Here is a 10,687-nt window from a genome sequence, read left to right as displayed (position 1 = left end):
CGCAGACCCGCCCGGGCGCCTCCGCCGGGTTCGCCCTCCCCAGGCCAGTCTGCTGGCCCGGCTCCGCGCGGTTCAGGTGGAGAGTTCCCTGGGCATATATGTGGCTGGAGTTTTGCGTAGCATCCATCATAGAGTGAATCCTAGTGGAGCTTTAGATATCGTATAGTCCAGCCCTCTTCTGTTAGAGAGGGGGGAACGGACACCCAGAGAGACTTAACGATATGCCCCAAAGGGGTTATGTCTGTCTGCTCACTCCCTTATTTCCACACGAAGCACAGTGTCTGGCACAGAACCTGCGCTCAAACGTTTATTAAGGGCCATTTCATTCTAAGGGCAAACAGCTGAAGTATTTCAACAAATTACAAGATGAAATTTTTGAAGAAGAGGGATGTGAAGAGTGGTGAGGGATGGATGAAACAAGAATGGCAGAAAATGAGTAGTTATTGAAGCTGGATGTTGGGTACATAAGAGTTCATTGTATTATTCTGTCCATTTTAGTGGGATTGAAAATTTCTATAATAAAAGTTTTAATGAAAAAATATGTGTTTCAGGAATGTTTCTGGAAACAAAAAGAAGCTCTTGGGGAGTTTCTCTGAAGCTCATCCCTCCCACAGCACCAGTGAGCCTCCTTGGAAACTTCTCCAGTCAGGAATGGCCTGTCCTTGGCACTCCCAGATCCTTCAAAAGCAGGGCAAATTTCTGATGGTTAAAATGGAGGATGAGGACCATTTGTGGGGGAAAGAGACCTTGCTCTGAGGGAAGCAGCCCTCCCCACCCCTGCCCCTGCACAGAGCTGGCCCGTCAGCACTTCAGACAGTTCTACCAGGAGGTTTGTGCCTCATGACCTGCTGGGATGTCTGTGGGGGCTCTGCCCACCAGTGGCTGAGGCTCAAGGCGCATAGCCAGGAGCCCGTCCTAGAGCTCAGTCCAGGACTCAGACTAAAAACATTGAAGGACACCAAAGAGAGAGACACTCTTCTCAGTCACAGGTGCATCAGCCGCAGCCAAGTGTCATTCATTCCCTGAATAGTTACACTTGACACAGCAGTGGGCTTTTTTTGAATTGTAGACTGGTAGCTTTTTGCCAAGGACACTCCAAGGGTGGCTCACGAAGCCCTCTATTGACGATGACATCAGCTCTTCATCTTTCCTTCATATAGCCTATATGCAGGATCTGAGGGGAAGCCCTGTGAGATCAAGTCACTTTGTGGGGTGGGTGGAGCAGGGCTGCTCTAGGGAAAGGTCAGGCTGTGGTGTTTGGAAATCAAGAGGCTATACATGCTTCTATCCCCCTTTTCAGAGAGTATCCCCTGATGGCTAGGCCTGTGGCGAGGAGCTTCAGGTGAGAGCCCTGTGAAGTGGGAGAGCGAGGGGGCTGGTGGCAGCTTACACCTCAGAGGGAATACGCAGTAACCACAGTATGACTCTCAAGGGCTTTTTTTCTGGGATTGGGTTGCCAGGGCAGCCCCCCAGAGAACCATCTGTGCCCAGCCTGAAGCTGAGGCACAGCTCTTTCTGAGGAGGTTTGTGCCCTGAGAGTGCTGGGAGACTTAGCACCATGCTAACTATCGAACTGTCAAAATCATTGCGGCCTGCCCCCTCGGCTCCCATGTGACTCCAAGAAACCTAAACCCATGCCCTGAATGTGGCTCCCTTACTTTGGATGCACCTGGCCCCGTGCCACTTATGGACCCACCTGCCCTGGATTCCTCTTGTGCTTCACTAACAGAGAATTCATATTGCAGGAAACCCACTGAATGCCAGAACTCACATGTCATGTGGCAATTTAAAGAATTTTTTGCTAACGGGGTCCAATGCGGGTTAGGTATAGAAGTCCAACTCAAGCTTGTGAGAGGCAGCAGGTCTCCTGAGGAGGGCCCCAACTGGACTCAGAGGACCCAGCATTGAGTGCCAGCTCATGGGGTAAACTTAGGCAAGCACTTTCCCTTAGCCTCAGTTTCTATGTCTCTGATAAGGAATCATGTGTACAGCATGTGTGTGTGTGGCACTTCTACAAGGCATGTTCTGATCACTTAATTAATCTTCCCAGTAATTCTGAGGAAAAGATATTCTATATATGACACACCATAGGCTCAGAGAGGTTCATAAACATTTCCAGAGTCATTAAAGTAAGAGTCTGTCCTGAGTTCATAAGATGATGTTCCTTAGGAGCAAATGGAATAAATGTGGAATTATTCCAGAAACTAAACTATCACTGATGTTAGGGATTGTTCAAACTACCTTTCTTGTAGACATATTGAATACAGTATTTCAAAGCAGTGCTTCTCAAACTTTACTGTGCTTTTAAAGCACCTGAGGCTCTTGTTAAAAATGCAGATTCTGGCTCAGTATCTCTGGGGTGGAGCCTGAGACTCTGCATTTCTAATTGCCTCCCAGCTGATACTGATCTATTCTTTTGAGTTGCAAGCCGACCACTCTTTGAGTTGCAAGTTCTACATCAGTGCTGTCCAGTAGAATAGAGTGTATACCACATGTTCAATTATAAATTTTCTAGTAGCCACATTAAAAATGTTAAAAGAGACAGGTAGAATTCATTTTAATAATATGTTTCATTTACTCTATCTAAAACGTTTTTTCTCTGTATGTAATCAGTATTAAATATTATGGAGACATTTTTAAACTTTTTATTGTTTAATATAACATATATACAGAGCAAAGAAAGAAAAAAGCAATAACTTGCAGAACACTCTTCAACAAGTAGTTACAGGACAGATCCCAGAGTTTGTCATGGGCTACCAGATCATCATCTCAGATTTTTCCTTCTAGCTGCTCCAGAATATAGAAGGCTAGAAGAAATAAATATTTTTTTATCATCACAATCGATTTTTTTCTTTTTTGTGAAAAACAACATATATACAAAAAAGCAATAAGTTTCAAAGCACAGCACAATTAGTTGTAGAACAGTTTTCAGCATTATTATGGAGATATTTTTACATTCTTTTTTATAACTTAGTTATAGTTTGCTAGCTGCCAGAATGCGATATACCAGAAACAGAATGGCTTTTAAAAAGGGGAATTTAATAATTTGCTAGTTTACAGTTCTAAGGCCGAGAAAATGTCCCAATTAAAACAAGCCTATAGAAATGTCCAATCTAAGGCATCCAGGGAAAGATACCTTGGTTCAAAAAGCCAATGAAGTTCAGGGTCTCTCTCTCAAGTGGAAGGGCACATGGTGAACATGGTCAGGGTTCCTCTCTCATCTGGAAGGGCACATGGCAAACACAGCGTCATCTGCTAGCTTTCTCTCCTGGCTTCCTGTTTCCTGAAGCTCCCCGGGAGGCATTTTCCTTCATCTCTAAACGTCAGTGGCTGGTGGACTCTGCTTCTCGTGGCTATGTCATTCTTCTCTGCTCTCTCTGAATCTCTCATTTTCCAAAATGTTTCCTCTTTTATAGGACTTCAGAAACTAATCAAGACCCACCTGAATGGGTGGAGACATATCGTCGTCACTTAATCCAGTTTAACAACCACTCTCGATTATATCACATCTCCAAGGAGATGATCTAATTACAGTTTCAAACACACAATGCTGAATAGGGATTAGAAGAAACGCTGCCTTTACAAAATGGGATTAGGATTAAAACATGGCTTTTCTAGGGTACATACATCATTTCAAACCAGCACATAACTAAATCTTCAAAATCAGATGTGTATTGTACACTTCCAGCACATCCCAATTTGGACCGGCCACATTTCGGGTGCTCAATAGCCACACATGGCCAGTAGCTGCTATATTAGACCATACAATTCTAGAACTTCCTGTGAGGGAAGAAGTTATCTAAGAGGAGGGATTTTTGCACCTCATTAAGAAGACCATGTGTTCACTAAAAATTATCAAATGAAAACTTGTGCATACCGTACGATTATAACTGTAACATAAACCCTAAAAGAGAAAGAAGACATTCTAGTTATTCTGAGTTTCACTTTTTGAGGAACCACCAACTGTTTTCCACAGCAGCTGCATTCCTACCAGCAATGTGCAGCATTCCAGTTTCTCCACATTCTTGCCAACACTTGCTATTTTCTGTACATGACCGTTATAACCAGCTGGGTTGGTGCTGCCTGGGATTGGAAAGAAATGGGGCTCTGGGCTGGACAGCAGCTCATCACTAAGCCACCCGGCTCTCATCTCAGTCATTTGGCATCCACTTTAGTCCTGTCTTGAGACACTTTCTTGTCATTTGTGTTAAAAACTGAATGCTTTTTTTTTTCTTATTAGCAAGAGTAATGCCAATGCCAGTGTCAATAGCATAAAAAATTTTTAATACATATAAACAAAATTTTAAAACTTTAGTCACCTATTCCATAAAGAACCCCACTCATATGAGTTTGTCTTTCTAACTTTTTTTTCCTAAGATACACACACACATTTTCCCTTGTATATTCAGATTTTTCTTTTTTAAAAAAAGCTGGGGAATCTCCTGGGATCCACCAGCTGACTTAATGTCACTTGGTTTTCAGAATGAGCCTCAAGAGAACGATCCTTATGCCTCTATTTATGGATCTTCAGTTAGCAATACCCGAAAGGGCCACAAGAGAGGGATGTTTCTTTAAGAATGTCTGTCCCAAAACCTGTCTGGAACAGCAGCCCTGGTGCACCTATTATTCACACACAAGACGTTTTTTTTTCTCCAGGAATGAGCAATTCCCATGAAGTCACCCACAGATACTGACCTGGCATTAGTGCTCTGCTCACCATGCCTCTGGGAAACCTTGTTCCACGAGGAAGTAAAGACAGAGTCACCAGTGCACCCTTTTACCACATCTGACAGCTCTACTCATTGTTGCAGCCTTGGGCATCTGAGGGAAGGGAGAAGGTACACAACTGCTTGGGTCATTTTCCTTACAACTTAAAACTCTTCCTGATTCCCCATGGTTTTGGGAGCAAGTCTGAATTCCTTATATGGCCTGTAGGGCACTGAGCAGCCTGGTACCTTCTTTCCTGCCTCCTTTCTTGCCAACCGCCACCTCAAATACTCTTATTTTCCAGCAAAGCTGGACCTCTCCCTGCTCCTTCTACTCTGTTCCCTCACCATTCTCTCTGGAAGGCTTTTTCCCAATATTTCAGTGGGCATATTTCCCCCGGTTCTGGGTTATATAACTCTCTTGGGTGCTTTTGGTGCACCCAGTACTCCCTCAAACAAAACACTCACCAGGCTGCATCATCTGCCTTCCTTTCCAGAATGCCAGTTCAAAGGTGGCGACTGTGTCGGGTTTGTTCACCTTCATATCCCCAACACTAAGCACAGTGCCTGGCACTCCTTAGGGCTCAATGAAGATTTATTAAAAAGATAAATGAATGAGTGAAGGAAGGAAGGAAAGAAGGAGTGCCTTTCCCTATTCCCTGAGGAATAAGCCAGTCCATTTCTCTCCTTCCATCCTCCTTCCCCTCCCAGTCCAACAAGGGCCTCTTAAGTGTCTCCCAAGAATCTGGAAACATATTCCAGAAGCAGTAGATAGAGGACCAGTTCCCTCCCTTACGCTGGGAAGACACTGGGATTTGGATGGAGACAGGCCTCACTTTGGTTACTGGCTGTGCATGTCTTTATTCTCTTTATTTCTAGAATGGAGATGATGGACAGCGAGCTGGCAGAGCTGCTGTGAAACACCATGTATTAGTCAGACATGTGACCAAGGAGTCCAGGGGAGCCCTCTCCCTTCCTCCCCAGGGGTCTGTTCTAAACCCTCCTCTGAAACCTTGGGACACACACCCACAGGGTCTCACAGGGGCTGCTATTTCCCAGTCCCCCACTCTTTCCCTCAAGGTTGACAGGCCACAGGTTGCTGATGCCTCTTCCTTCCCTCTTCTGTCCCCAGCCTGGATATCCGCGCTGAGTACAGAGCAGAGGAGGTGTTGAGCGAGTGAATGAGTAAATACAGGAGTGGGTGAAGCAGCCACGGCAGCTTCCCAAACCTATAATGTGAGTCATCGACCTACTGGTGGGCAGGGGGTCTCCTGACAGATGGGAAAACCAAGGCAGCCACTTGCCCCTGGGAGACCAAGAACCATGCCAGATAACAAGTCAAGCATGTGACAAGTCCAGTTTCCCTGTGAAGGTAGAGGTGCCGGCACGCCATCATGAGATTAAGACAAGAAACAGAAGAAGTGAAACTAGACTATTCTTGAGGAATGAAGAGGAAGGGGGAGGAAAAATGGACAAAAGAAAAATTGTAGCCCCCTGGAAAAGCAAACTGCCAAGGGCTATGGGGCTTGAATTTTTCTCTCCTGCACAGCATTAGGCACCCCTATATGTAGATGCCAAACGATTTTGCAACATGTCTGTTCATCTCAGCAAACACGCTCCAGGAGGGTGTCTGCGTTTCTTAGAACCATAGTCTTGCTCTCCCTTGCCAAGGGCTCATCCTCCTTACTGGAGGATGCGGGTTCCAACAAGTTCTCTTTCTAAATTCAGCCCTTTCCCCTCACGTGAGCATTTCCTCTAGTGCACTCTGAGCACCCCCCCCCCCCCCACCTCGGTCCTTCGCATGCCTCACTCCACCAGCTCCAAGGCTCCATCAGGCCAGAGCACCCTGGTGGCGACTAGGAGCTCATTTCTCAAATCACCAGCCCTTGATTCATTATACTTGCAAGGTTAGCTGCACCATGGCTCATCTGATGCTGAGTGAGGTTGCTTTTTTTGAAGCATCATTTCATTCCTTGAGGGTGTCCGTTTTCTCCCGTGTGATGCTCCTAAAGACTGAGCTCTGATAGTGGGTCCTCCTTATTCCGAACTGTAACCCCTGCTGCCAATTCTTAACTCTAATGACCGCTCCTTTCCATCCGAGGGCCTTTCCACACCTGCCCCATTCACAGGGAATCTCTCTAGTATGAATTAAGAGAGGAATGTAAGTTTCCTCTTATAATATTCAAAGATTTCCACTACTGTATGAATTATTTGACACTCTTTCAAAATGCTGTACAAATGTTTGGCCACATGTATCATGCCGGGGGGCAAGATTTGGGCTTGGAGTCTGTGGTTTCCCCAAAGCAATAAAGCCTCGTCTGGTTCCTGGCCTCGGAGAGCATCCAGGATGCCCCCTCTCTCACCCATGAGTTCACACAAGGCTGAGCTTCTTTGTTGACATGTTCTTGGCCCCAGCCTCACCCTATGATTAAACCATAGGAAAAGGGAATGCTACAAGCTTCCATTTCCAAGAAACAGCTCTTGCACAAATGCTCAGACCTCTAGCTCTGGCTGTTTCATTTTACGATTAGAGCAGAGAGAGAGAAAGGCCCAGGTGAACCCTTTCTTTCACAAGGGGAGTGGTGAGCAAACTATATTCTGAACACTGATGGTCATTGTCATGTTACAGTACTCTCTGGAATGCATCCCCCAACCACACCGCCACACCACTCTGAAATCTGTCCGTCCTTGAAGGCTGACTTAGAGTCCAGCACTTCCCTGAAGACTTGCTGGAACTATGCTGTCCCACAGTTAGATTCCACCTCTGAATTCCTGGGCTAATTCACTGTCGGTAAAACCCATTTAGCATTCATTTACTGCTCTGGTCTCTCATGATTTTTTAATATGCCTTTTTCTTCCCAAACAGATTGAAAGCTCTTTGAGGCTGAACTCAAATGAGGTATTCTCTACAGCACCTTGGAACATTCTGAGACTTGGAAAAGGCTGGCAGATTGGCTACCAGTAAATTGTGGTGGACACTGCAGTCTCGTCGTGGACGCAGACATGTGCACCCCTGACTGAAGACATATCCTGCTTCTCTGGGATGTCTGTCAGTAGTTCTCTTCCACTAAGGTCATTCAGGGTGACAGGCAATCTCATCCTCATGTCTCCCCATCGGGCAAACCACCCCCACCCCCACCAGGCAGGCAGCCAGGTTAGCCCCCATGATCCAGAAGGTGGCAGATGCTTCATCTGTGTCACCTCTGGTCTGTCCAAGAAGTGTAGGTGGTTGCCATGCATTGCACTGGGCCCTTGGAGTGACCTTGGACCAGGAGGAGGGAGAGGATGAGCAAGAAATGAGTATTTTTGCAGAGCTTTCCATTCAGGGTATCCTGGTTAAACGTGACTGGCTCAGAGACCACCCGTGACGTGACCTTGGAGCTCTTTGAGGGGAAGTCCTATGTCTTAGCATCTCTATATGCACACTGTCAAGCTGAGCTTCTGGCACTAGTAGGTGTTCATTCAGTCTCTACCGTATGTGTGAGTGCCCCTCCAGTTACCAGGCAACCAAGTAGTTCATGAAGCTAAAAAGACGGATGTTAATGACTGTTCTAACATATATCGCATCTCTGCCTCCCCCAGTCCCAAATGAGTATGTCACCCTGTTAGATACATGCCTAAGTTCTAGATCCCAAGCACAAAGTTCAGAAAAAACTTCTTTTATTAGTGGCAAAATCTCCATATCTCTTGAGAATAAGGAGACAAAGTCTGTGAATAACTCCAGAGTTCTAGATAGCCTTGCGGCTCTCTTCTCTCTTTAAAAGCTGGTAAGTTAAAAGTGTTTTTCTTGGGGGTAGTAAGAACTAGTCTTAGTGCTGGTGCTGCCAGCAGAAGACCTGTACTTCCTAGGAGCTCTAGTCTTCTTCGAAACAGCTAAACCTCTGACTTGGTGAAGGTGTGAATTAAGAAGAGGAAGGAAGGGAGAACCCTTGCCAGGTCACTCTTTGTCTACTTGCCAGCTGGTCACCTGGCTTATGTGCTCGAATCTTGGAATTTTATAGCAGAAGTGTCATTTATGTGGGTCTCCAGAACGCCCTCTTGAATTGCTCTAATGACTATCCCGCAACCAAATGGGATTAAGAAATTGCAGAAAGAAGTAGAGGAGGTTTGAAAGGATAATCATGTGAAGGCCTTTGGAGAACCAAGGGCTGGAAGTATAGGTAACTCGCTGCTGGGCATGCTTAGGAGCTGGGGAACACCGTTCCAAAGGGAGGGTGCATGACTCATGGACTGATAGGCCTCTAAGAAATAGCCAAAGAAATGAGGTCTAAAAGGAAAGCTTTCAAATGTTTTATGGTGTATAAAGACACCAAACACACACATACACTGTCCACTCCCCACCACGAAGGACATAAAGACAGTTTCCCCTCCAGAACTGCCACCCCAGCCTCTTTTGATGCCTCAGACCCTCACTCACCTAGACTGTTACAGACTCTGGCCATAATAGTAGCTAACACATTTGGAGTGCCGACTCTGTCAAGTTCTTCACATACAACATCTCATTCATTCCTCCTAGCAACTCTCTGAAATAGGTAGGTTTCTATCCTCATGTTATGGATTAAGAAGATAAGACTCTAAGAGGTCAAGTAATTTGTCCAAGGCCATGCAATTAATAAGTAGACTAGGAGAAAGGATTGAAATCCAAGCCTGCCCATTACTCATGCTTTGAAAAAGTTGTTTTTCCATTGCAGGATTTTTCATTTCAGTTGCTAGAATAACTGACCCACTTTTTGCCTGTGTTATATTTAGTCCAGCTCAAAAGAGTCCTGCTTCAACAAATCCTCCTTTGGCCTGCCAAAGCCACAAAATGGTTTCCAAGAGACCAAGACTAGTCGGTAATGAACACTTTCAATCCCCTATTATAGCCACGTTCATGAGCTACATCAAGCTTTCTGTTACTAGTTACTGGAACTTCCACTGTGGAGTTTTGTATAGTTCCACTGTGGGGCAGACACCAGGACCTGCGATAAGGCTCTCAACTCTGTGTCAGTCATTCAGGCAGAGCAAAGAGGGAACCATTTCTTTCTGCCCCACAATTTGTGGGGCCTCAATTGGAGCAGCGAGGATGGCTGAAGATGACTAGTTTGATTCAATTTGGGCTGTATGTCAGGGGCCTTGGTTCTCTGTGTCAGTTGGACTTCTCAACTCATCTCTATGTGGTATCCCCTGGGGATAAAATGTCCAGTGACTTTTTCATTCAGGTGCTAGTCCCTCCATGTTCTTCCTTTTGGCCTTTCTGTCCAGTAGAGCAGCCACACCTTTTTACATGGTTGCTCCGGTCTCCAAGAGCCCATGACCCCTGCTCTTCTCTACTCCACTATACCTATCCCACTCCTAAGCTCCCTTCCAGGGAAACTGCCTCATTCAGCCCCTGATGCTCAGGGGATGTGCCATATCATATGTCTCTGACCACACCCATACACAGTTCATTCAGTCAGGATCCAATGTAGGCTGGCCAACCAGTTGAATCAGTTGGCTCAAAAATATAAGAAATGCCAGTCAGAGTCCCACTTTTGACACTCTGAGCAAAGAAACCAGAGAGCATAGGCTGTGTGCTGCAAGAGGGCCTGCCTAGACAGACCAAAGTGCAAGTCAAAGTTACACTGAAGAAGAAACTTGGAGTTTGAAGGAAAATAAAATAAAATATGACATGGAGAAAATCTACTTATAATGAAGTGAAAATAAGCCTGTTTTTGGCAAGAGAATACAGAAAGGAATGACCAGAGTAGAGCTGGGACTCCATGAGAAACAGAGAGAGGAGCCAGCCCTGGAGCTGCACCAATGCCCCTTGGCCCTGCTTTGCCCATGTGTGTCATTGCAGCAAGCTTGCTAATCATTCCCTTTGCATGCAGTTGGCTTAGAAGTGAACTTGTGACTCAATTCTGCCAATAAAACATAAGGGGAAGTTGGCTGGGGGGCTTTAGGGAAGAATTTTGCTTTTTGATAGAATGAGAGATGGTGAAGTTGCCTGTTCCTTCTTC

This window comes from Tamandua tetradactyla, chromosome 23 (genome assembly GCF_023851605.1).
Source record: "Tamandua tetradactyla isolate mTamTet1 chromosome 23, mTamTet1.pri, whole genome shotgun sequence".
Classification (NCBI taxonomy): domain Eukaryota; kingdom Metazoa; phylum Chordata; class Mammalia; order Pilosa; family Myrmecophagidae; genus Tamandua; species Tamandua tetradactyla.
Note: the sequence above shows the minus strand (reverse complement) of the source record.